At 37.8% G+C, this 27834-nt stretch overlaps 1 protein-coding gene across 2 annotated transcripts in view; it reads left to right on the top strand.

Moving 5' to 3' along the window:
- The window catches only part of COL23A1 (collagen type XXIII alpha 1 chain), a 467477-nt gene that overhangs the window by 63480 nt on the left and 376163 nt on the right, over positions 1-27834 (top strand). The window lies entirely within an intron of this gene.

The following is a 27834-nucleotide window of genomic DNA, read 5'->3' as shown; positions in this document are numbered from 1 at the left end:
CATATTACATTTTGTTTAATTGTTTCCCAGTTGATGGGAATGGTTTCCTGGAAAAGGTAGCATATGGGGTGGATTGTTTTCAGTTTCCTTCTACTCTTCAGAGTGTTGATATTAATATTTTTGGTAGATAAGGAGTTTTTGTTTTTGTCAGTGAAATCTTTGGGGTATACGTCTACCAATAGCATCTTTAGGTCAAAGAATATGGACATTTAAACTACTTTATTTGCACTGTAATTGGTTTTATTTTATTTATATTTAAAATTTTTATCTCCATTTCAATTGCTTTCCAGAATTGTTGCACTATTTTATAGCTATCATTAATGAATCAGTACATCTATCTTTCCACAACCTCTACAACCTGAACTATTTTAATCTTTTCTCATCTTTGTCAATTTGCTGATAGAAAAGTGTGTGTGTGTCTGTATCTGTGTGTTTGTGTATTCCTTGCCTTATCATTCCCCCTTCCAAATTTATGTAGAAACTCTTTCTAACAAACATGCAAAGTTAAGCACACTGGCTATTATGTATATTGAGTCCAACATCCTCTTTCAAGAGATGGATAGCATGCTCTGTTATCAGTCCTCTAGAATTGGAGCTCATCTTTATATTGATCTAAGTTCTGAAATTTTTCTTCCCAAGTTAATTTTTTAATAATGTTTTTGTTACTGTATAAATTGTTCTCCTGATCTGCTTAGTTCACTTTGCATCATTTCATGCAATTTTCTCCAAGTTTCTTTGAAACTTTTTTTCAGCATTTCTCATGGAACAATTACATTTTCTTATGTTCATATACTCTCACTTGTCCAGCCATTCTCAAATAGATAGCTACCACCTTGGTTTCTGGTTCTTTGCCACTATAAAAAAGAGCAGCTTTAAATAATTTTTTACATGTGGATCCCTTTTTTTTAATTATAACTTTTATTGACAGAACATATGCCTGGGTAATTTTTTACAACATTATCCCTTGCACTCACTTCTGTTCCGACTTTTCCCTTCTCTCCCTCCACCCCCCTCTCTAGATGGCAGGCAGTCTTACACATGTTAAATATATTATAGTATATCTTAGATACAATATATGTGTGCAGAACCAAACAGTTCTCTTGTTGCACAAGGAGAATTGGATTCAGAAGGTAAAAATAACCTGGGAAGAAAAACGAAAATGCAAACAGTTCACACTCATTTCCCAAGAACAGTTCTCTGGGTGTAGCTGATTCTGTCCATCATTGATCAATTGGAACTGAATTAGATCTTCTCTTTGTCGAAGAAATCCACTTCCATCAGAATACATCCTCATACAGTATTGTTGTTGAGGTATATAATGATCTCCTGGTTCTGTTCATTTCACTCAGCACCAGTTCATGTAAGTCTCTCCAAGCCTCTCTGTATTCATCCTGCTGGTCATTTCTTACAGAACAATAATATTCCATAACATTCATATACCACAATTTATTCAGCCATTCTCCAATTGATAGGCATCCATTCATTTTCCATTTTCTAGCCACTACAAACAGGGCTGCCACAAACATTTTGGCATATACATCCCTTCTGTAGTATCTCTTAGGGATCACTGCTGGATCAAAGGGTATGCACAGTTTGATAACTTTTTGGGCATAATTATGTGGATCTTTTTTTTTTTAAAAAAAGACTTTAAACATTTTTATTTAAAATTTTGAGTTTTAATTTTGAGTTCTCCTGCCTTCCTTTTCCCTCCCCCTTCCTGAGATGGTAAGCAATCAGATATAGGTTATGCATGAACAGCTAGTATAAATGGAATCTTTAAGGAGATCTCCAATTAGAGAATCAACACATATAGGGGAGTACAATCCAGGGAAAGGAAGTATTTTGGAATGCAAAGAAAAATAAATTTCAAGTAAAGTTTAAATAAGTTCATTTAATCAAATCAGTAAATATTTATTGAGTTATCTGTGTGCCCAGTCTATGGTGAGCACTGGGAACGTGGGAAGAAGTATAAAATTATCATGCTGCTCACTGCTCTGTATGTTTCTCCAGGAGAACTTTGTAAAGACCATTTTCATCTCCCCTTTGACATCTGGAAGCAGAGCTATAACCAAGGCAGAATGTTGGGACTTTGACCCAGGGTGCCAACTTTAAAGGGCTGTGAATTTAGTGGTTGATGACAACACTTAAGTAACTCCAGCAGCATAGACCCAACAGAACTTAGCACCCACTTAGCAAGAATCATAGCATAGCATTTTATTCTTATGTCCCTTTTGTATGTGATTAATTTGGTTGCTGAAAGAAGAATAAAAACAACATTTGTGTAAGGGAAAATATTAAAAATCATTTTTGAAGAAATAGTCTTTCAGATAAAATGTTGAGGAAAGTCATGATTTTCTGAAATCTGGATAGAGAACCACTCTCAAATGAAATGCACTGACAGCACCTATTTGAAGGCTAAAGGAATGATGACTACTAGTCATTGTGATCCAAAAGTTCATCTGCATATGATGGTTTTAAGAGTTTTGAAGATTGTTAAGTGACAAAATCATATTTCAGATAATTGTTTGGGGACTATGGCTTGCTAACAAAAAGAGGCATCTTGACTTTTAAAAGTTAAGAGGAGGCATTGACCTGGGAGGCTTTGATTTGAGGCATATTTTGTTGTTCAGTCATTTCTATTGTGATCCCATTTGAGGCTTTCTTGGCAAAGATACTAGAGTAGTTTGCCATTTCCTTCTCTAATTCATTTTACAGATGAAGAAACTGAGGTAAATATTGTTAAGTGATTTGCCCAGGATCACAAAGCTAGTAAGTCTCTGAGTTCAGATTTGAAATTAGGTCCTCTTGATTTTACACCTAGTGCTCTATCCATTGCATCACTTAGCAGCCTTTCATTGGAGAGCAAGGGTTTCCTAGTAACTAAAGATCTTTAAGTAAAGAAGGGATGATTGCTTATCACCTATGTTGTAGAATTCTTCTCAATCAGGTAGAGGTCGGACTAGATGTTTTCTAAAGGTTCTTTAAAGAACTGCAATTTTTTGATTTTGCAAGATTTAAAATTTTTTATTATTCCATATAAATTTTATTATCTTGTCTAATTCAATAATGTGTCTGAACAATAATTTGGTTGCTCCTGCATTAAATTTGTGGATGAATGTCATTTCCTGCACTATATTGGCATGGCTTAATATACTACTTTTTTTTTCTGAGACAGTTGGGGTAAAGTGACTTGCCCAGGGTCACACAGCCAGGAAGTGTTAAGTGTCTGAGGCCACATTTGAACTCAGGTCCTCCTGACTTCAGAGCTGGGACTCTATCCCACTGCACTACATAGCTGCTCCTTATAACTACTCTTTAAGGATGTTCCAAACTGAAAGAGTTTAGTGAAACACAGTTTAGATGCTGAGCTAATTTAGCCTTCTACTGGCTGTTCCTACTAGGAACAAGTAAACATTTTTACACACTCACAACTTTTAGGAAGATTGTAGTTGGCTTGGGGAGATTTGTGCTTTAGGAAGATTTAGCTCATTTTTTTGTATTAGATAAATGAACTCAAGAGCAAGGACCATAATCTGGATATAACCATTGTATTCTGATACTAGCTCCACCACTCTCATCCATTTTCTTGGTCTCTTCTCTCTTTGCTTGCTTTGCTCACAGACATAATCTTGCCACCTTAGGTTCAACAAGATAAACTGATATCTTGCTTGGTCTCTCCATTTGCTTGCCTTCTTTATTCTTTCATCCTTTTTTTCCTTCCTCTGACCTGGTTCACATGGCAATTGAAAACTACATCATTTTCTTCCCTGATTCTTCAATTTTCCTCTTTTGATGGTCGTTTAGTTAATCCCTTCTCCTTTACAATCCTTGGACCAAAAGCAGAGGTTGGAGAAAAGTTGCTCTACATTCCTTCCCTCCCCCCTTTTTGTTGATAGTAATAGAAACACTGGTAATTTTTTTTTATTATTGCTTTATTCTTTGTACTGTGACTTAGTTTATTTTGATTATTGATTTGGCTTTTCCACTTAAGGTGCCATATCATCCTCAAGTTGCTATTTTTCTTTCCTCTTTACCCATGATTTTTCTTTGAGTTTCTTTTTCTTATTTTATTGTTTTAGCTAGGATTTCTATTACTGGGTTAAATCACAATTATGTGCATTAGTATTCTTGTTTTATCTCTAATTTTAGTTGGAAAACTTCTAGTGTTTTTCTACTACATATAATGCAGTTACCTCTTGATTTTCTATAGATATTTTAAAACATTTTAAAAGTTATTTAAGTGCCTTTTAGTGTTTATAAGTTAAATGAGTTTTGGCTTTTTAAAGGCTTTTGTTAATACAGTCATGCCATTTTAGTTTATATGTTGTTTTTTCTGGGATAATAGATTAGGAGTCTCAGAGACTTTTAAGTCCTCTTCTCTCATTTTACAAATGAGGAAACAAAGTATTTCCTGTTTTATTAAGTGACATACAGTTAGTAAAGCAAGTCTAAGCCAAGTTTTGAATTCAGGTCTTCATAGCTCTTAAATCCAGTTCTCTATTCTACACTTCTTTACAGATGAGAAAACTGAGGTCCAGAGACAGTGAGCAATTTATCCAAGTTCACTTAAGTAGTAAATAGCAGAGCAGGGATTCTAAGACCTCTGACCCAAGTCCAGACTTTTTTCTGTTGTGCCATGTACATAGCTTCTCAGTATGTTTCTAAGCATATCAATATTGTTTATTATGCTAATTGTTTTCTTAGCATTGAGCCATCTTTGCATTTCTGGTATAAATTCAAGTTGGTCATAATGAATATTTTCCCCTTATATATCTGTTTCTTTTGTTTCATTGCCAGCATTTTATTTAATACCAATATGTAGCAGTGTTCATTAGTAATAGTGATTCCCTTTCTCCACTTTATCCTTCAATTTGGGAGGCATTAGAACCACATTTGTCTTATAGCAGGAATTTGATAGTGTTCATTTTATTCTCATAAATTTAAATTAATGTATTTTGGATGTTTCTGAGATTTTTGGAACACCCCTTGAGATAATTGGAGACACTCTGGATTGTTGCAAAACTGAAAGCTGGGAATCGGTGATTGACACTCTGCTGTGAGTACCTTTCACCTCTGGCCAGCTGTGGTTTTCCTGATGGGTGTATCAGAAACAGACCAGACTGCCAAAGCAAATATTCCCTGCAGAGAGAAAGAGGCAGATTGTGATTCTTAAAGTAGCGGCGATGGAACTTCACACTACTCACTCATACCTAATAAAAGGCTGTTGTGGGATTTGTGCAAGGAGTGAAATTCTCTACTGGAATTGACTTGTTGCCTGGGCAGGAAGGAATGAATATTTTGGCTTCAGCCCCTGGAATTTGGTTTTGCCCACAGTTTAGAATTCTTGTGTTTAAGTCATTAAGGGAAAGGAACATCATCTTCTGTGGAGCCCCCCAAAGTGCTTCATTGGTCTGGAAAGGGTCTTTGCAGATTCCACTGAATTGGCCCACTGAGGCACTGAGCAAGGCATGCCCCATGCCTTCCCTGATTCTAACCAGTCACAATGGGAGCTTTTTTATCTGTCCTTTTTCTGTGCCCTCCTTTTGTTTGGATTGGTGGGGCACACAGTGCTGAGGATTGAGTCCCTGGAAATCCCCCTAGGTACAGTCTCTCTCTCTTGTTGATATGGTTGACAGAATCCCAGCCACTCTTTCACTAGGAGTATCCCACAATGTGAAAAGAGAGTGTCTGGAACCAGATTTGCATTTAATTCTTACAGCTTTGAGGTTATGCTTTGAGGTATGAGAATAAAAGGTAGAGATTAAAATAATTACATTGTTCTTTTATAGAAGTAAAATAACAAAACAGATGAAAGCTGTTATAAAAGCTCTGCAGATAGATTGGAGGAATTTAGCATAGGAATTCATATCTGCATTTTGATATTGACATAGAGATTGAATGGCACTTCTACTTGATTTCTCATCATACTCCCAACGTTCCTGGGAAGGAAGTATAACAGATCTAGTTGTCTTCCCTCTTCCCATCCCCAAACTGCAAATCCATTGAGTTGAAAGGATTTGGCCATGATCACACAAGTATAAAGCTGAAGAACCAGGAGCTGAATCTAGTTCTTTTGACTCAATGATTTTTCTCCTTCCTGGCTATTGGATAATAAATGAAAAAACAACAACAACAACAACAACCCAAACCATAAGGACAAAATTGATTCTTCGTCTGAAATTTAGAGTTGGAAGAGTTTTCAGAGATGATCTAATCCAAATCCTCTTTTTTACACATAAGATAAATGAATCTCAGAAATATCAAGTAATTTGTCCAAATTTATGAAGATAAAATTTAGCAGAACCAGGTATCTGATAAGGGAAATAGTTCAGCTTTGGCCATTTTTCTATAATAAGAATGATTCCATTGGGATCTATGACTTCTAAAGAATTAATTCAATGATTTTTTAATTTATCCTTTAGAAAATGGAAATGTCCATACTGACCAAAAGAGTGTGAAGATTGTTCTCTTGGATCAGCCCAGAGTACTTGAGCTTGATTGCTCAAACACACTTATTATCTATGAACCTCAAATCAAAATCTTTCAGCCTCAGTTTCCTGGTAACAGCACCTACTTTCATGTTTTTTCTTAGAATCTCAAGTTTACAAAAAAAAAAAAAGACTGCAAAATAAAGCTATTTATTTATGCAAACTTCAAACTCTGCAGATGTTAGTTATTAGCTATTATTATTGCTATGGTCCAACATTTTATCTTTGGTTAGGAAACTAAATGGTAATTGATCGACAATTAACATTAGAAATCTGTTTTTATGAATTTGTCTAAACATTTTTTTCATTTATTTTCTCATTCTTCATTGCCTCTTAAGAATGAATTCTTAGCATATACTATCTGGAAAATAGGATTTCCTTGGGGATGGGGGGAAAGAACTGGATCTGGAGAGAACTTGTAGTATAAAAGCACCCTTCACCAAAGCAGATCAGTAACCCATTTATAACTTGTAGCCTTACTGAATGGGGAAATGAGAAGTTCAGTAACTTGCCCTTGGTTGCCAAATAGTATATGACAGAGACAGGATTTGAACCCAGGGCATTCTGACTCCAAGGTCATCCCTCTATTTGCTGAACCATCCTATTTCTTAGTGTAAAGAAGAATCCCCTTTTATTTGGCTATATCTTGGGAAAGAATCCCCTTTCCAAGTTTCAGAGCTGTCTCTGGAATTTCAAGATTTGTTGACTAATTCATTCCTGTCATGATTATATAGTCAGCAATCTAACTCCTCCTAACTTGACTTTTCTTTTTATCTTTCTCTCACCTGTTCTTGTTTTCTCTCTCCCCCTTCCTTTTTATCTCCTTCCACCTCTCTCTTTCTGTCTCTTCTCTGTCTTCTCTTCTCTCCCTCTCTTTTCCCTCTCTATCTCTGTCTCTGTCTCTGTGTCTCTCTCCCTCTTCCCTTCTACCCCGTCTGTCTTTGTCTTTCCCACTTTGTGTTTCTATGTCTGTCTGTTTGTCTTCTTCTCTCTTCTCTCCTCTCTTTATGTTTGTCTCTAGTTTTCTCTTTCTCTCTCCTTATGTGTTTCAGTCTCTCTCCCTTTTCCTCTTCCTTTTTTCTCTATTCCTCCTCACTTTCCTTTTCTCTTTCTCCCTCCTTCTTCTTCCCTTTTTTCTTGTCCTCCTTCATCCTTTTTCTCTTTCCTCTCCTCTTTATCCTTCTCACTTTTAATCTTTCTTTTTTTCTCTTTGTCATTTCCCTTTCCCCTTCCTTTCCTTTTCCCTTTCCCTTTCTTTGTCCTTTTCTTTCCCTTTTCCTTCTTTCCTCTTCCTTTTTCCTTTTCCTCTGATCTACTCTCCCTTTTCCCTTTTTTCTTATTCTCCCTTCCCCTTTCCTTTCCCAATTTCTTTTCCTCTTTCTATTCCCCCTGATTTTTTTCATTCTCTGTTCCCTTTCCTTTCTTTTCCCTTTTCTTTTCCCCCCTTTTCCTTCCCTTTCCCCTTTCTTTCCTTCTTTTCCTTTCCCTTCCTACAACAAATATCTTATTCCTATATACCAAGTCCTAGAATACTCCCTAAATTATTTTTCAATGGCTTAATTTATAGTCTTTACTTGACCTCTGGCACTTTCAACTTCTCCCTATTCCATCTTGGGATGATATTTTCATTTGGAGAAACACTTGTCTTTTCCTAAAACAGCCAGGAGCCTTGAAAAGTTGTTTTGAAAACTTGGCCTTTGACATTTATATTTATCATTGGAAATGAGGTGTTTTGGAAAAAAATTATTCAAGCTTCCTGTGAGTCCCTTAACTATTTCTTCCAAATACTTCCCATTTACGTGGTGCAATGAGAGGAATACTGGATTTGCAATCAGGAACCTTTGGTTCAAATCTCAGGTCTGCTACTTACTAGCCATGTGACCTTGGGTATAATATTCTCTTCTCAAAAATATAATATTCTCCCAGTGCAGGTTTCCTGGGGGGCTTCTGGAGTCAGCCTTCCTTTCAGTTCAGTGTAATAATCACCTCAAAGGCAGCCAGGAGTTAAAGTCCAAATCCTTTATTTTCTCTTTCCTTCACTTGGGGTTCAGCTAGCTTTTCTGGAGGCTTTCCGGATCTTGGTTTCAGTGTTCTCCACAGGACAGCCTGCCCCCTCTTCTCTGTCTTCCTTTGTTCTGCTGTTTCTGGCTTGTGAATCTTCTTGACTAAATCCTGACTTGTGAATCTCCTGGAGTCAATCTTGATTGAGGCTCCTAGTTTATATATGCTCTTTTAAAGGTGTGAATCTTGTGGAAGTACTAAGTACATTTAGAGAACTGTTAAGCACCCTTCTAAACAACCATTTTATCTATCAATTCCACTAACTTAGCACCTTGTAAAATCATAACACTTGAGGAAGCCACTTATCCTCTCTGGGCCTCAGTTTCCTCATCTGTGAAATGGGGGCGTTAAATTAATTGACCTCCTAGGTCCTTTCCATGATTTGTGCAACTAGTTAAGTGGCAGAGCTGAGCCTCAGGTATGGATCCATTATCACTTTCTGTTGAAACATGCTGCCTTAGGCAAAAGAGCATTTGTCATATTCTTTGTCCCTTATGCACTGGTCTATGTTATTCCCCTGGTCAAAAACATTCATTGGTTCCTCATTGCCTCTGGAGTGAACAGCAAACTCCTTAGCTTGCAAGTAAGAACCTTTCCAGTCTTATTTCATACTGTTTCTCTTTCGGGACTCTATATTCCAGTCACTTCATCACCTCTTCATTCTCTGAACTCAATATTCTTGTTTCCTGCCTCCATGCCTTTGTACAAGCCATTCCAAATTCCCAGAATGCACTCCCTTTCCCTTTTAAGATAGCTTGATGGTGCAGTGTATAGAACTTTGGACTAGGAGTCAAGAAGACCTGAGTTCCAATCTAGTCACAGAAAATTAATAGTTCTGTGACCATGGGCAAGGCACTAATTCTGTTTGCCTCAGTTTCTCAACTATAAAAGGGAAATAATGATAGACCTTACCTTGAAGGGTTATTGTGAGGTTCAAATGAGATAATATTTGTAAAGCTCTTGGCACAGAGCTCGCAACATGTAACAACAACAATTAACATTTATTTAAGGCATACTTTGTGCCAGGACCCTCACAGTCTAATAGATTTGCAATGTAATGTGGGAAAACAATGGATTTGGAATCAGAGGATTCATATTCCTAGCTGTATTATCCAAAATCTGTGTGACTTTGGGCAAGTCAATTGTTTGCGTTTTGTTTTCATTTGTAAAATGAAGAAGTTACATTAGTGCAGGGGTCCTCAAACTTGTTAAATAGTGGGCCAGTTCACTGTCCCTCAGACTGTTGGAGGGCTGGACTATTGTAAAAACAAAAACTTTGTTTTGTGGGCCTTTAAATAAAGAAACTTCATAGCCCTGGGTGAGGAGGATAATTGTCCTCAGCTGCCGCATCTAGCCCTCGGGCCGTAGTTTGAGGACCCCTACATTAGTGATTTTTAAAGGCTCTCCCAGCTCAAGATCTGGAGGTGCAGAACCTGACATTTCCCCCTCTTTTTAGAGCCTCTGAAGACAAAATCTAAGTGCAAATGTATTTAGGGTTATGCAACGTCTCAGAAATTGGGACAGAAAAACCAAGCATTATTAAATTAACAAAATGAGGAGTAAAATTTTGTTTTTTCCTAGCTTTGGCATCAGAATTCTTCCCAAAACACAAACCTGAACATCAACTCTAAGTGTTCCAGTGTTGTGCTGCAGAAGAAAAGAAATACATAAAAATGCTGTCATTAACCATGCCTTTCAGGTTTCAAAGCTGTTTTCTAGTTTCACAGCATGTCAGAATTGGAAGGGCCCTCAGCATAGTGTAGTTCATAATGGAAAGACAGATAGATTTTAGTCAGAGGTTGGTTTGAACCAGGGTTCAAATCCTGGGGCTGCCACTTAGAATCTAGGTGGCTGGCTTTGTGGGTCTCAGGATCCTTAACTGTAAAGTGAAGAAATTAGATGAGAGAGCCTAAAAGCTTTCTTCAAGTTACAAATCTTTGAAACTTTAAATCTTTGATCCTGTAATACAGACCATCAGAGCAGAAGGGACCCTACAGATCTAAGCCTCTTTTTTTATAGATAGGAAAACTAAGGCCCAATAATGGGAAGAGACTTGCCTAAACTTACAACAGAGGAGCAGCAGGACTTGTAGAACATTTGTCTCCTAACCTTTAATTCTTGGCTCACTCTACTCCAGTATGGCTACTTGCCTACTTTTCTCTAAAAACTGTGGCCTCAGTTGACCCTGGATAGGGGTATAAAACTCCTTTTAAACAAAATGAACAAAAATGTACAATGCCTTTTGTTGACTTTGTAAGAAAAGAAGACATCGTATTATGGGTGGTCTTCATTACTTTCAGTTTGGGGATAAAGGAAGTAATCATAGGGTCATAGGTTGAGAGAGGAAAAGGATCTCAGAGAGCATCAAGCCCAGGGGCCTCATATTACAGTTGGAGAATCTGAAGAACAGAGGTTACTCAGCTAGTTAAGAGTCAGAGGGAGAATCTTCATGCTTCCAAGTTCAATGTTCTGTCCTCTTTATCATACCATATCATGATGTAAGCAGATTTGAGTTCTATTTCAGGAGTCAGAGGGTATGCTTTCATGGGAAATTTCAGCCCAATTTCTATTGTGTCGTGATCATCTTCCTTGGGAATCTGTCCTTATTCTACGCCTTTGTGCACCATACTTTCTACCTCTGTTGCTGTAGACTTATCATATTCAATGTAAGGAAAAGGTAGATCTGTGATATTCCCATTTGGGGAAAGGCAAGGGGAGTCCGATTGAAATTTAAATCTATACTCAAATGAGGTGAAGTTTATTCTTTTTGTACTATCTTAAGTACCTCTTCCCAAGTTTTGAAGGGATGATCTAACCTGACCTGACAGAGGCAGGAAGTGCTGGTCCCATGAGAAGTCTTGTTCTTGGGGAGCATTTTCCCCCAAAGTTGAGGTTCAAGTAGGATCTGACTTGGGGGCCCAAATTTGGTCCTTCTGTTTCTCTATCCAGCTCAACACTCCTCCTTTGCCCATCTACACACGGCCCCAAAATGACTCTCAGTGACCTTTTTGTTTACTAACCTAATGGTGGTTTTTCCAAATGTTTGTGAACATCTCCACAATCCTTCTGACAGATTTACATGGGTTTTCATGTTTTGCTATAAAATCCAGATTGAGTAGATAGCAGGATATTAATTGCAACAATTAGACCTTTATTTATCTTGAAAATTTCTTCTGTGAAGTTTGCTCTGGGAGCTCTCTGCTCTTTAGTGGACACAGAGGTCAGTGCCTATATTTATGCTAAGAACACAGTATGAAGTACAGGCTTGTGCAAAGCCAGAGGCTAAAAACATGTTCAGCCTTGTTCTTACAAGTTGCTTACAACTGGAGAAATCACAGAATCTCAGAGTTGGAAAAGACCACCTGTCCATTCCCTGTCTGAGCAAGTTTATCTTTCATGGCATTTGTGATGAGTCACCCAGACACAACTCTAATATCTTCAGGGAGAGGAAATCACTGCCCACTGCATCATGGCAGCCCATGTATTTTGGACAGTCTTATTGCTAGAAAGTTTTTCATTCTATCAAACTGAAAGCTGATTTATCTGTATCTTCTATCTATGATTCTGGATTTTTCCCTCTAGAGCCAGTTAAAAATATGACCATCTTTTTAAAACTTGAAAACAATGGTGATATATATTCCTAAGCTTTGTCTTCTCCAAGTTTAATAGTCTCTGTTCCTTCAATCCATCCTCAACAGTATGGTTTCAAATCTCTTTACCATTCAGGTTGCAATTTTCTGGATCATCTTTACTTTGTCTATGTCAAACTTAAAATTTAGTAACCAGAATCAAACATGGTGTACCAATTGTAGGCTGATCAATACAGTGGCTTGCAGGTCTGTTCTCTACCTCATTCTTGACATTGTCCCCTTTAACATAGCCTAATTTTACCTTATCTTTTTTGTTTATTTGCCATATCTCATTGTCTCCTCTTATCAAGCCTGAAATCCACTGAAACCTCCAACTCTTTTCCTCCCATAAATCATTATTTAGCCAGGTTTCTCCCTACCCCCATCTTATATTCTTTGATCTTTGAATTTAGGTCCAAGACTTGATATTGTCTCTAAATTTTACATTATTAAAATTGATCAATCATTTCAGGTTTTTAAGACAGTTTTAGAACCTATATTTCACCATTCAAGAAGTTACTTATCTTTCCAATTTTGCATTATTTGTATATTTAATCAGTATGCTATTTATGCTTTCATCCTAGTCAGTGATAAAATATTTGAACTGCATAGGTCCAATTGGACCCTGATTTTATTAACCACTACTCTTATTTCAATCTTGTAAACCAGTTTGGAATCCACTGAACCCAACTGTTCTCTAGCTAACATCTCTGGCTTTCCTCTCAAGGACACCTTGAGAGTCTTTGTCAAATACCTTGCTGAAATCTAGTTATCCCAGCTTAGTAACCCTAAGGGAAAATTAAATAATTAATCTGCCAGGATTTATTCTTGATGCTTCCCTTTTTTAATGTTCACAAACTGGGATGTTTTCTAGGATGATACTTTTTCACTGGACTACAGTTGCTGATGCTTTATCAGAGTGACTCCTACAGTTTTCCTCATCTTGAAGGAAATCCAAGACGTTTGCTTACCATGAATTATAGTCAAGCGAGGAAATCTTGTCAAAGAACCCTAGATTCTATTGCAACCCACACAGAAATATGTTAAGTTCTGGGGATCCTTACTCAGTGGCTCAGCCTTCCTTCTTCATCACTTTTTTCCTCAAAAGACCTGAGTAGAATTGAGTCTTTGCTAATTCTGAAGAAGTTTGAGTTAATTATTTTTTTTGGTGAGAGGCTGAAGTTAACAAACTCTAAGCCTGTCTCAGATGTGCACTTTTAAAAAAAGTGTTTTTCAGGGGTTTATTTGAAATATTGCTCTCATTTCTCACAACCTAAGAATAGTCAGGCAGAGCTTAGTTTGATGCTAAGACTGAGGAATTCTAATTGGTTGTACTGGAAGCAATCCAGGTTAAGTGATGGAGATCAGAAGACTTTAATGTAAAAAAGGACCAGAAGTGGAGTATTTCTCTAGGTTTAGATAACACATGGATAACATGCAAATTATATAAAAATAGCTTTGATTATGTTTTGAGTTAGGTGCTTGGTTGCTTTCTGAGATAGAAGTACAGCCCAGAGGAAGAATTGTTCCTATTTGTTCACAATAATTCTAGTTTATTTGTATATGCCTCAATCACTGGAAGTTTTATGTGGGGTGCCAACTGTTTTGAGCAACATTCTGAAGCTTCTGACTGGAGTTCACTTCTTTCCTAGTTCTCTTGCTGAATGTCCCTTAACAGAGCTCAGATGAGGGCTCAGCAGCCCCATCAACCTTATTGTGTCCAGTGATCACCAAGTAGATGGGTTTGACCAGGACTTAGAATGAAAAAGAGGAGGACATGATAAGTCTTGAAAGAAAGATCAGAGTTAGATTGTGCTGGGTTTTATTTGCCAATCAGAGAAGTTTGCATTTTTTCCTAGAAACAGTAGAAAGTCATTAAAGCTTATAGAGCAGGGAAGTAATATGATCAGACCCGGGATTTAGAAGGGAAATAGATTTGAAGGTACAGGTGGTTGAGGGAAGAGCAGAGATGCTTCAGCTACCTCTGAGTAGGTAAGAAGGAAATGTATGGTTTGCTCACTTCTATAACTCAGGATGTTATGCCAGAATTTGGGGCATTGATGTCCCATATGCTTGTGTTTATTATTATTATTATTATTATTATTTTAGCAATCGGTTGATTTAAAGAAAATAACATTGAGTAGTAAATTTCCCCTAGAATAAGAGTCCTTGCCTATTCAGATAAGCATATATCGTAGAGCACAGATCTGCAGTATTCATTCAGATAGTGAGTCAACAAGCATTAATCAAGCATTTACAATGTTTGAGGCACTGTATTCCACTCTGTCTATGGGTTCCAAAGCAGAGATGATATGGTTTAATAGACCAGTAAACTCTCCCTCTCTGGGCCTAGAAGTATTTGTGAGCAGAAGCTTTTGAGTGTCACCAAAGAATTTCCGAAAATGTTGTCACTATAATAATTCAACAATTCATAATTCTTAAGAATAAATGGTTTGTTTAATGGGAAACAGACCATACAAGCAAGACTGTCCCCAGACGAGGGACTTTCCTGGTTTCCTGTTAGGTGCCAGCCGTGTCTATTCCCAACTAAAAACCACAGAGCTTGGAGTGTTTCATAAGTGTGCACAGTACATAGCCCATGGGGTGAGGACATTTGAAAAGTTCTTGAAGGTTCTTTGGAGAAATTAGAAATGGCTTGAATAGTTTTTAACTGAAAATGTTTACTTATAATAGTACATAGCTATAATGGTGCTTGCTTTCCTTGCTCCCAGCTCCCAGAATAATGCCCCTGATATATTTTTGTTTGTTTTGGCTTGATTTCATTATTGTAGGGGACTTCCCGGAAAGGAAACTCCCTCTACCAATGCAGATTGACACCTGTTTCACAACTTAGTCTTAGGAAACTGTTTAGGACACTAAGAAATTAAGTAAGATACCTAGTTTATATATTTCAAGGATAAGTCTTCCTGACCCTGGGAATATATCTCTCTGTGTTTTATATGCCCTTCATTTATATTATGTAGTTATTTAAATTTTTTTGAGTTGACATACCAAAAAAGTTAAAAGGAGTCACATTTGAAAAAAAAAACAACAACTATTTTCCAATTAGTCAAAGTGTGAGATGGCAAATTCCCTGTCAGTGAAAATATTCAAGTAGAAGCTGAATGATTATGTGCCAGAAATGTTTTGGAGAAGTTTTGTGTATCAGGCAGGGGGATTTGGGTGAGATGACCTTAAAGGTCTGGGCTCTGTCATATTTAGGGGTAGTATACCTCTTCCAGTAGAATTAATATTTTCTGGATTCATAGAAAGATAACATGGTGAAGGAGCTAGGCAGGGAGAGCCTCCTGGCTTGAGTTTCAGTGTGAAATTAAAAATAGCATATATTGGTTTCAGTTTACATTGGTTTTCATTGAAAAGGAATATTTTGTTTTCATTCCAATCACTCAAAAATGCTAACTCAAAGGGGGAAAATCAGCCTAGAAACTCTACCCCTCAAGTGAAATAAATGCAGAGTAAATTGAAGGAATGAGTATCTCTAATGTTATTTAAGCATATGGAGGGTAGAGATGATTAGTAATCATTTTAGATCTGGAAGGGATTGCATAGGTCAGTTAGTCCAGCCTATTTCTTTTATAGATGAGGAGTCCTAGACCAGAGAATTGATGTGACCTGCCCCCTGGTCTTACCTAGAGAAGCCTAATGGAACAGGTATTATAGTCAAGACATCTGGTTCCAAATTTTTATATTCTCTCCCATGAAACTATGCTATTCAGTTTTTATACCTTTAGTGCCTAAGATATGGTAAGCTCTTACATTTAAATTATTTTAATATACTCCTTAATATGATTTATTCACAATAACTTTTTGTCATTTAAAGCCTATTTTACCAGACTCAAATCTGTCTTTCTAGTCTGCTTTCCTATATTTTTCTTAATACACTTGACTTTCTATTTAAAATAGCATATGTAGTAGGCTTTTAATAAATGCTTATGGGATTGAAATGTTCTGGTTTTTATAGGGTTGCATGTAGTCTATTGATAGCTTTTGATGCTTTTTGGCAAATTAAATCCCAACCAAAGCTTTGTCTCTGTTGTGTAAGAAAGTAGCCAAATATGGCAGAGAAAACAAAGGTAATTAATGTTGGAGAAGATCTTGCCTTGTGGTTTAACAAAGGATGTTGCAAAAATTCACTGTCCTCTAAAGACTTTGGAAAAAATGAGGCAATGGGACCAGTCAAGAGTGACATTGGTATGCTGGAAAGAGCACTGGTTATGGACTCTCAAATTCTACCTCCTATGCTTGCTGCCCATGTGATCTTGGGTAAACCACTTAGCTTTCCTGAGCCTCAGTTTCCTTATCTGTAAAGGGAGAGGACTGGACTTTATTGAAGATATTAAAGGCTGTGGAGAAGTCAAGAAGGATAAGGATTGAGAAAAGGACACTGGGTTTGGAAACTTATCCACTCATTTAATGCTCTTCTGTTCTAGACAACCTGGAAATGCAATGTGGCACAGAGCACTGATTCTAGAGACAGAGGATCAGGACAAGCCATTTGCCTTCCTTGGGCCTGAGTTTTTTGATTTGTAAACTGAAAGGGTTAGACTAAATGTCCTTGGAGATTCCTTCCAACTCTAGATCCAAAGTTCTATTTGAAACAAACCCTGAAACTCAGTTGGCTAATGAGGTCAGTCTGTGCATTCATGTTGGGGACCAAAGGCAAAGATTCTAACTAATCTAAGTGGAAGAAGAAAGACCCAAAATTGGCTCTCATAGAATGAATAAGAATCTAGATGTCTCATTGGCATTCTGCATGTATAGAATCATTGCCACATCTAGCAAGAGTCCTCTATGGCAATGCAATTTATCCAGGCTCCTATGCTTAGACCTTGGAGTTGCTTTGGGCTCTTTTTTCTACCTCACTTGTCATCAATTAGCAAACCCTATTGATTCTGCTTCTACAATATCTCTTGCATCCACCCATCCTCTCCCTTTTTGCTGGCAGCATCTTTGTTTAACCACTTGCAGAGACTGTTAACACCTCTCAGGGTTGCTAGATTGCTGATCTGGGAGTTGAAAGAGATTCAGTTTACCTAGGTTTAAACAATTCATTTAACAAAATCTCTCCTCCTATTGTTGTGGACAAAATGAAAAGATGTGTGCTGGACAATAGGACTCCTAATGGTTCTGTCAGCTTGTGCTTGCATTGGGCATTTTAAAAATCAATGAATTAAGTAAAAGCACAGCTGACATGCTGATCAGCTTTGCAAATGACACAAATCTAGGAGGAAAACCTAACTTGCAGATAGATGACAGGGCCATCAGACAAAAGGATCTTGACAGACTTAAAATCCTGGGTTGAATCTAATAAGATGGAATTTAAAAGGTATAAATATAAAATCTATTCAGTTTCAAAAAATTAGCTTGCAAGTACAAGATGGAGTGGGAATAGCTAAGCAATAGTTTTGGGGAAAAAACCCCTCTGGGGATTGTAGTAAATTGTAAGTTCAACAAGAATCAACAGTGTGTTGTGGCCAACAACAATAACAACAACAAAAACTCCTGTTTTTTTAGACTGTTGGGATCCTTCCCTGGTAACAAGGTGACACCATAGTGCACAGAGCACTGGATCTAATGTCAGAAAGAATCATTTTCCTGAGTTCAAATCCAGCCTCAGACATTTACTAGCTGTGTGACCCTGGGCAAGTTCCTTACCCATGTTTGTCTCAGTTTCCTCATCTAAAATGAGCTGGAGAAGGAAATGGTAAATCATTCCAATATCATTGCCAAAGAAATCCCAGATTCATTTAGAAATGGCTGAAAATGATTGTACAACAATTTTGCCCTGGACAGAATTGGGGATCTTGTATTTTATTCAGTTTGGGGTACCACATTTTAGGAAGAGCATTGGTCACTGGGAGATAGTCTGGAGGAGGGCAACTGAGATCACTGGATTGCAGTATGTTAAAATGGAAAGAAACTCAGAGGCCATCTTGCCCAGGATTGTCATTTTAGACATAAGGAAAAGGAAACCTAGGGAGGTTAAGTGAATTAAGTGCCACATCTAGCAAGAGTCAATAGAATTTGAACTCGAGTCCTTTGGCTCCTTTAGTGAAGACTAGAGATTAATCTGAGGATCTGTTAATGGAGCTAGACAAGCTTAGCTTGGGGAAGAGAAGACTTTGGGGTGAACATCGTCTCACATATTTGAAGAGTTATTGAAGTGGGAGGGAAACTGTTCCCTTTATTGAAGCCAGGTTTTCTTTAAGATTATCTTTAAGATTTAAGATTATCTGAAACTGGGTTCCCTTTACTGAAACTGTTCCCTTTAAAATTAAAATTGTGTCCCCTTTTTGATCTGAGAGATCAGGATTTCACAGGCTTCCAGGAGTCCCAGGATAAGAGAAGCAACACTATTCAAGGGTAAATCAATTCTCATTGATCTTTTTGAAATTCTAAATTCTCATTCAACTGAGAAATCCTGGTCTGATCAGCTCAGGCTGTCCCAGACCCCCACCAAGAGCTATCCTATATAACAGGTTTCCTTAAACACACTCCTTGCAGAAAGCCTAAAGTAGCTTGCTCAGCTGCTAGGACCCTCTGCCCACTGAGAAGACATTCTCTTCTCAGTGCCAGACTCCATTTCCCTAATAGGACTTTGCCACTTATAAAGTCAGTCTCTTAGCAAACTGGTTTCTATCCAACAAAAAACTTTCATTTTTGTAATTAATATTTTGGGATAAGTGAATTCTTTCACTTTGAACCTACAGGCCGACCAGAGGGGATTTTTAACAACTCTCTCATTGTCACTAACCTCATTACCACCGGGAATGGAGGGGATGCAAACCTCATCATTATCACTCAGTAGATAAGAGAGGGCACTGTAGAATTTGCAGCAAGAATGGAAATTATGGAGAGACAGATTTTTGACTTGGTGTAAGAAAAAACAACAAAAATGGAATAGACCATCTCACAAGATAGTATGTTATTCCCTCACAGAAAATTTCTGAACATTTTTGATGACCTCTTGTTGAACTGATTGTAAAAGATATTCAAGTTCAAGTTGGTCATCATGGTCTCTGAAGTCACCTTGAGACACTAGGATCTTGGGAATCTATGTACCTGTTCCCTTTCTTTTCCAAGCCATGTTCCATCCCACTGTCAAATTTATCTTTTACATAGACCTGATCATGTGACTCTGCAAACATTCTTAAGCTTTTTTTGTGTACTGAGTGAAATTCAGATCCCTTTTCTTGGTATCTAAGGTCTGCTGTAATCTTGGAAATTGTTTTTCCTTTTTATTCTGAGCTTAACAAACACTAAATAAAATGAATGTTTTCATATGTGTGGTAGAAGTGTTAAAGAGGATTGCATGATACTTCAGATTTCTATTATGTACAGCTTAATCTTCTTTTTCTGTATATAACAAATTCAGAATTTAACTTTCAGAAATGTCGTTTGTCTGTGATTTTTTCTGTCTTTCATTCTTCTTTTTTCTTTTATGAATTAAAATGCTTCAGTGGCTTTCTTTTCTTTCTCTTTTTTGGAAACCCTTTCCCAATTCTTCCTTTCTTTCCACATCATCCCCCACCCCCAATGAAAAACAGAACAAAACCCTTGTAACAGATAATGCACTGTGGACAAAAGAAATTCTCAGTGGATTGTCTGAGAATATATGTCTTATTCTGTATTTTGAGTTCATCACCTTTTCTGTCAAGAAGTGGATTTGGGTTTTGCAGGGGTCAATGTTGAAAAATTACCCATCCATATGTTTTGTAAATAAAAAGCTATTAAAAAAAGAAATGGGTTAGATATTTCATCATAGTTTCTCTAGCATTATGGTCATTTCATTGATAGGAATTGAGTTTCAAGTTCTTTGTCTTTTCAATATTGTTATAATTGTATAAATTGTTCTGGTTCTACTCACTTCCTTTTGAATCAGTTCCTACAAACTGATCTTTCTAGGGTTCTCTGAAGCTATCTCTTTCATCATTTCCTAGGGCACAAGACTATACTATTTCATTTACATAGCACAATTTGTTCAACCATTCCTCAATTGCTGGGCATTCCCTTAGTTTCTTACAGTGTATCATATTCTTACCTGCCAGGTACTCTGCTCAAAGTAATATAAATATTGATCATTTAGCTTCTAAATTTCTTTCTTACAGACCATACCTTAAATCTAAATCACTCTGGCTCTCATTAATTGACTAACAAAAGGTTCCACAAATCCCCATTTATTCATTGTTGGCTTTGATTGGCTGAGTGAATGTAAATAGCAGTTGTTTCTGTTTTGGTCAGAAACTCTAAGGGTCTTCCTCTCCCAGATTGATCTTATCTATCTATGTATCTATCTATCTGTCTATGTATGTATAGAAGCACATAAATTTATATGTGTGTGTGTGTTCATGTGGATACACACACACACACACACACACACACACACATATATATATATATATATAAAATATTTTGATTTTTTCTAACTAGGTAAGAGAGATCATTTTCTGCCTCATTTCTTACCTAGCCTTAATCACTGATTGAGTGTTGCTCCAGTCAAATGGAAACTGTTGAAGATCTTAGCTTAAAAAGGCCAAGGTCTTCCATTTCATCCAGGGCCATCTCCAGTCATCCTGATCTGTATCTTGCCACTGAACCCAGAAACCTCTGGGGGAGAAAGTGAGGCTGGTGACTTTGCACAGCCCTCCCTCACTTCAATCCAATTCATTAATATGTCATAGCATCACCTCCCTGATGTCATGGTCCTCTTCCAGAAAGAAGGACAAACAACAGTTCCCAGTTCCTAGTACAACAAAAGGAGTTGCTATAAATATCTTTGTACATGTAGTCCTTTTCCTTTTCTTTCTTTGATCTCACTGATGTATGAGACCTGCCACAGTCTGATATCTTTCCAGCCCTCATCTCATATTTAGGTACCCCACAAATCTTCTACTCCAGCCATAATGAAATACTCTTATGCTCAAAAAAGTCTTGTGCTCTCCCACTTCCATGCCTTTGCTCATACTAATTCTCATACTCAGAATACTCTATTTGTTAAATTCCTTATTCCCAATTTTGATGTCATCTCCTCCAGAAGTCTTAACAATTTCATTCGTTCCCACAGCTTCCATCATACCCTCTGATGCAGGTAACTTCTAATTCAATATCTCTGGTTTAAGTTGAAAACTCTAGAGCTGGAAGGTACCTTAAAGGTCATTTAGTTCAACTTCATTTAATAGATGGGGAAACCAAGACTCAAAGAAGTTAAATAATATGTCCAAAACTCAACAAGTAGGAGTTCAAGCCCAGGTTTTTTTTATTCCATATCTAATATTTTTTCCACTATATCATATTACCCCTTTTCTGTCTGTCTTATAAACTACAGACCCTCCATCTATGTCGAAGATTTTTAAATTTTTTTCCATGCTTTGTACACAGTAGGTTTTTAATAAATGTTTGTTAGCTTAATTGGAAAATTGAATCTTGAGAAGTGTACCTTGAGAACTAAGTTGAACCAGATGTTCTTAACCAGAACTTATCATTAATTTACAAGTTTGGTATAACAGCTGTACAGTATTTGTCAGACACATGTTGGGATGTTGTCCACCTCAGTTACCGGACTAAGTAGGAACAACGTTTGAAATTTCCAGGTTGGATTTTTAAAGGGACCTTCTCTGAGCTCCTTGCCATGACTATAGACTGTTAGCCAAATGGAAATGTAATTATTCATAAATGATGTGCCTGTAATTAGTCACAGGAGCCTGAGTGATACATGACAGAAGGAGGGCCAGTCTGGGGAGGCTTTTAGAAAGAATAAAAACAAAATCACACTTCAGTAACCCCTTCTGCTCCTACCCTGCCAGGACCAAGTCCTGGTTATGGTCAGATGAATTTCTCTGCTGTCACAGGGGTTTGGAGGTTGTGATAAGGACCAGCAGATGGTCGAAGTTCTCTGTTCAGGCTGGTGCTTTGTTTTTAGAAATGTCAACAGATATGAGAGCCATTGCTCATGATACGTCAGTGCAGGTAACAGCTGCACCCCCGGTATTTCCTGGACCACAGACTGGTTAAACAGGGAATGGTGTTGTGCACCCACACCCTCCTAAGATTTGTTCTGTCATAACTCACCGGCCAAATAGGCAGGTTTTCCTCATTATATAAATTGCAGAGAAGAGACTTCTCTAAGGACATCCCCTGTATTTTCTTTCACAAGAGTCTTTGTGCTCTTGGAGAGGAGCATTTCTGAGGGTGGACATCCATATCCTGTGCCAGAGCAAACCCTGGGCAGCAGGGGGCTGATGAAAGAAAGGGGCCGCTCTAGCCTCTGTGTTTGTTTATGGTACAATTAACCAAGAGTAATAGAGGCCCTTCTTAGGGATTTTCCTTGGGGCCCCAACTTTAAACAGATGAGTACATGTTTAAAGTGGAACTGTTAGTCATTCTCTGTTTAATATGAAAAAGCCTTCTGATTCAATTCAATAAATATTTGTTATTTGAGAATCGTCTACTAGATTTGTGGGGGGGGAATAGGGAGGAAAGGAGGCAAAGATGTTTCTACCTTCAACAAACCTGCAATCTAATAGGAAACGGCACTAAATAATTATCCGCAAAACAGAATAGGCTAGGAAAGGTGCAGACCAAATACAGTTGCAGGATCATAGCGTAGGCGATGAGACTTGGAGTTAGGAAAAGAACATATAAAACACTGCACAAATCTTAAAGCACTAATATAAATACTATTATTGTTATTAGATTTGTTTCTGTTTTGATCTGTTGGGTGTTTAGCCTTCAGCCTTCAATCCTCTCAGGAAGCCAATTACCACCTACCTCACTTGTATTTATCTGTGTCTGTTTTCTCCTGAATCATTTTCATTGGATTTAGACATTTGGATTCTGCTTCAGTCATTCAACTTCTGCTTGTCTCAGTTTCCTCATCTATAAAATGGGGATAATAGCAGCCCTTACCTTCCAGGCTTGCTATCAGAATAGTTATAAAGACATTAGTGTCATCCCTGGCACATAATGAAGGTTATTGGGAGGTAATATATGTCGATAATATATGTAAAGCACTTTATACAGTGCCTACCTAGAACATGCTTCTCAATTTCTTGATGTCATTTGATCTTTTTTCGCCGTGGACCCCTTTGGCAGACTTTTAAAGCCAATATTTTTAAACTAATAAAATAAAATATGGAGGAAACCATCATATTGAAACACAGTTATCACAATTTTTTTTTAACTACACAGATCCCCAGATTAAGAACCCCTCCTCTAGATTGTAAGGCAGGAACTGTACCTTTCTTTCTGTATCTCTCACAGTTTGCTTTGGTGCTCTCCTGACAGTAGGTGCTCCAAGAAGATTGGTTGAGTCAAAGAATGAGTGAAAAAGAAGCTTTAAAAGCAACACCGTGTGAATCTTAGCTATTTGTTCATGGAACTATAGAGTGTCAGAGTTAGAAGGGACCTGAGAAATCATGTAGCCCCAAATTCCTATTTTACAGATAGAAGATTAAGATTCAGTAGGAGAAGAGATGGGCACGCTGTTATGTGTGTCAGACAGAGTATGTGACAGACTATGTGCAGTGGGTCCAAATTCTTTAAAAAGTGCTTCTGACCCCAGCCCTAGCCCCTGTGAACTCATCTGCACTATACCCTTCCTGTATCCACCCTGCCCCTGCTGACATTACAGATGGGGAAAATTAATGTTATTGCCCTCAACAACAGATTAGGAGAATCTGGACCAAGTTTATTCTAAAAACACCACTTTATGATGAAAATCAAGTAATATTTAATTCTGTATAAGAAAATGAAACTTGTCTTCATATCTTTTCCCTAGAACTTGTCCCCTACTCACCGAATGACTCCTTGTTTGGTGATTTCTCTCCCCTCCAAACACAGTCCATGTATGGCCTTTGAAAGTTCTTTTTCTTTTCCACTTGTAGGCTCCTGGGCTTGATTTTCTCCCAAAAAATCTGTTTTGTCCTTGCCTTGACTATTCTCTTGCTCAATTATAAACATCCTGGGACTCTGCTGATAGCTGACTTGTTTCCCCCCAAATCACATTTTCTTGGTTCTCTCTGTTTTAAAAAATTTAACTTAATTTTTTTTTCAGTAAACAAAAATCTCTCTCCCTCTTACCCCATCTCCACCACCATCACATCCTTCCCTGGCCTCTATTAAAAAGAAAAGAAAAGCAAAGAGCAACAAAAGGCCTTATTACAAATCCCGATTCTCTTTTGATCTCTTCAGTGGCCCCTTCTCTGAGTCTGCCTCTGTCTCCAGGTCCCCAGGGCTCTGCCCTTAGCTCTCTTCCCATTCCTCTCTACACTATCTTCCTTTACAATCTTATTCCCTACCTTAGCTTCCCCCTTTATGTAGATGACTGAATAAAGGCTGCTAGATGGTACAGTGGATAGAATTCTGAGCCTGGAGTCAGGAAATTGTTGTGTTGAGTCCTTTTTGTTGAGTTCTGATGCTTCATGATCACATTTGGGGTTTTCTTACCAAAGATGCTGGAGCTTCTCCATCTCATTTTACAGATGAGGAAATTGAGGCAGACTGGGTTAAATGACTTGTCCAGGCTCACACAATTAGCAAGTGTCTGAGGCTGGATTTGAACTCAGGTCCTTCTGACTGTAAGGCCAGCACTCTACCGACTGTACCATCTGGTTGCCCTGAGTCAAGGAGACCTAAGTTCAAATATAACTTCAGAAACTTACTAGTTGTGCAACCTTGGACAAACCAATTAACCTTTGTTTTCCTCAGTTGCTTACTTATAAAATGGAGATAATAATAGTGTTGTTGTGAGATAAATAATAAATGAGAAAATAAATGTAATGACCTAAACCCTACGCTTGATAACAGTAAGTTCTATATAAATATTAGTTATAACAATTACTATTATTTATTGTCTATAAAATATAACAAAATATATATTACATATATTATTATGATTCCTTCATCTTTGTCTCCTAACATAGGATTATAAATATAGATCTGGAAGGGATCATAGGAACATCCAACTCAATTTCTTCATTTTGCAGATCAGGAAACTGAGACAGAGGTTATGGCTTATACAAAGATTTTACATGTTAGAGTAGGAATTCGAACCACTTTCCAAACCCAAGCCATTTCCACATACATCCTGACCTGCCCTTCTTGTGAGCTCCAGGCCCATTTACATCCTTAATAGAATTGTAAGAACCCTATGTTTTAGAGTTTGAACCTAAGAAGTTTTATAATGTAGCTTCCTGATTTCATAAAGATGGAAGAGATGGAGGAATCGGAGTTTTCTGGGCCTCAATGGGTCCTTCCGGCTCCTTTAACTCAACTCGTTCCAAGCTGAACTTAATGTCTATTCTACTCTCTCCATTGCTCTTTCTGGCTGTATTATTCCTGATATGTCATCACCGTCCACCACCGTCCGTGGTCCCCTATCACCTTTGAACCTAGCTGGTTCCCGGTTCTTTTCTCCCTCTGCTCTCATGCATGGTCCATCCACCAGATTTTGTCGTTCCCACTTCTACAACATTTCACATCTGTTTCCTCTTCTCCATTCTCATGGCTACCACCTCAGGAGAGGCTGTCTTTTCTGGGACTGTGTCCTTCTGCCACTCTTACATCTTCCAGTGATTCTCCATTGACTCCCAAATAGAATGCAGATGCTTTTCTTTGTAACCAAGGCCACTACAGTCTGGTGCCCTTGCACCTTTTAGCCCTCAGCTCACACTATTCCATGTCACCATTGCTTCTGTTCCAAATTGTGATTCCAGAGCATTAACTTTCCGAACACAGATATTCACACATGTAACTCCTCATCTCTATCTCTTTATTCATGCTGGTCTCCATTTCTGAATCTTTTATTCTTTCCCCACTTTAATGATCAAACATATCCAGCTATTCTAATTCACTTCTACATTCTCCAGCCTTCAGGGGTGCCTTTCCTGGTCCTTTCAATCATTGGTGACCTTTTCCTGCTCTGGCCCCCTCATTGCATGTGTTTCTCTGATGTGCTTATGTGTTATTCTGATGATTATGCATGTGTTGTGTCCTCTTGTTAGATTGGAAGCAGGGTGTGATTAGATTTAAAAATCTTTTTCACTCCTCCAGTGCCTAGCACAGTGCTCTGTCCATGGCAGGCACCTAATTAACTATGTCAAATTAAATTAAATTCCTTGCCTCAGCCTGAAGTAAATCTTAGATCTGGAAAGAACTACGTTAACTTCATGGCAATAGGAGAAGCTCAGAACCAGAAATTAAGACTTTAGCCCTTTCCTCCAGCTATGTGACCTCCTCAGGCTTCAATTTTCTCATCTTTTATGAGGGAGTTGAACCATATGGTTTCTTGGGTCCTTTGCAGTTCCAGTTTCCTCTTTTACCCTGTTACTTCAGGAACTATTAGTTTTTGCTTGTGTATGTATTTGTTTTTACAAAGTTTAGATTACTTTTGTTTAAGTAATTTTTGTTTCCTTTTTGCTTTTGTATCCCCAGGGCTTAGCAGAGTTCCTGGAATATAGAAAGGTTTTAGTAAGTACTTATTAATGGGCTAATGTCTCCCACGGCTCTCTGTTCCCTATAAAGATCAGTTACATTTTGTTATGTTAGCCAGTTCTAATTAAGATCATTGAGAGGATAATTTGCCCTATTATTCGCCCCAAAATATTTGGCTAATCAATCAGTGAATCAACAAGCATTTATCAAGCATCCAGAACATTGTAGGAACTGTACTAGGTGCTGGGGACAGGGAATGAATCTGTGTTTTTATTATTGTAGGGAACTTCCAGCTGAGAAATACAAATCTCTGTAATTTATAGTTTAAGAGAATTGCCTAGAACACTGAGAAGTTAAAGGCTTTGCCCAGAATCACACAGTAAGTATGTGTTGTGGGGAGGGGTTTGAACCCAGAGCTTCCTGGGACTGGGATTACAAAGACAAAATGAAGCAGCCCCTGCTCTCAAGGAACCAAGATAAAATTCACATTGAGAGCAAAAAAGGGCCAAAGAGCCTCTCTGAAACAGAGTGGTCTTGATATCATGTTAATAGATTGGCAGAGGTTATTTTATCTAGTTTTCCAAAACGCTTCAGCCAGGATGTATTGAGGAAGACAATATGTACGTATAAAAAGGTGTTTTTTAAAAATATGGAATAAAGGTAGAGTGGTTTGAAGGGAAGGGCGCTTGTTGGGGAATAGGAAAGGCTCAGATATTATTAGAAGGTAAGTGCTTATTGCCACGAAGAGGCCCCATCTTAAACTCAGTTTGGAAGTAAGGGACAGCTTAATCTAACTGCAGTGTACATTACCCTTTGACTCAATGATGCCCACCTGTATCTCAAAGAAATCACAGAAAGAAGGAAAGGAAATGGTGAGATTAGGGTTTCTTGTGGTCAGGAAGTTAAATGATGAGATTAGTGGTAGGTTTGGGATTCAGGGAACCATATGAAGAGGTTTGGCTCCCCTAAATCCCCTTTGGGATTGGTGCAAGGTAAGGAGTTGTGGGAACCCCCTTCTGGTGGCGCAGAGATCCTTTGTAAAGGAATTTATGAACCCAAAAACCTAAAAAGAGGTTTATTATTGGCACTGGGAAGCCAGCCTTTGCTATGCATGAATAGAAAAACTGAATTCCTTAGTGGCAAGATCCTGGCAGGGGAGTAAAGTTTCTAGTAGAGAAATCCTGACAGAGAGGTATAAAGTTTTG

Source organism: Sarcophilus harrisii, chromosome 2 (genome assembly GCF_902635505.1).
Source record: "Sarcophilus harrisii chromosome 2, mSarHar1.11, whole genome shotgun sequence".
Lineage (NCBI taxonomy): Eukaryota > Metazoa > Chordata > Mammalia > Dasyuromorphia > Dasyuridae > Sarcophilus > Sarcophilus harrisii.
This window is presented reverse-complemented; position numbering and strand designations above follow the sequence as displayed.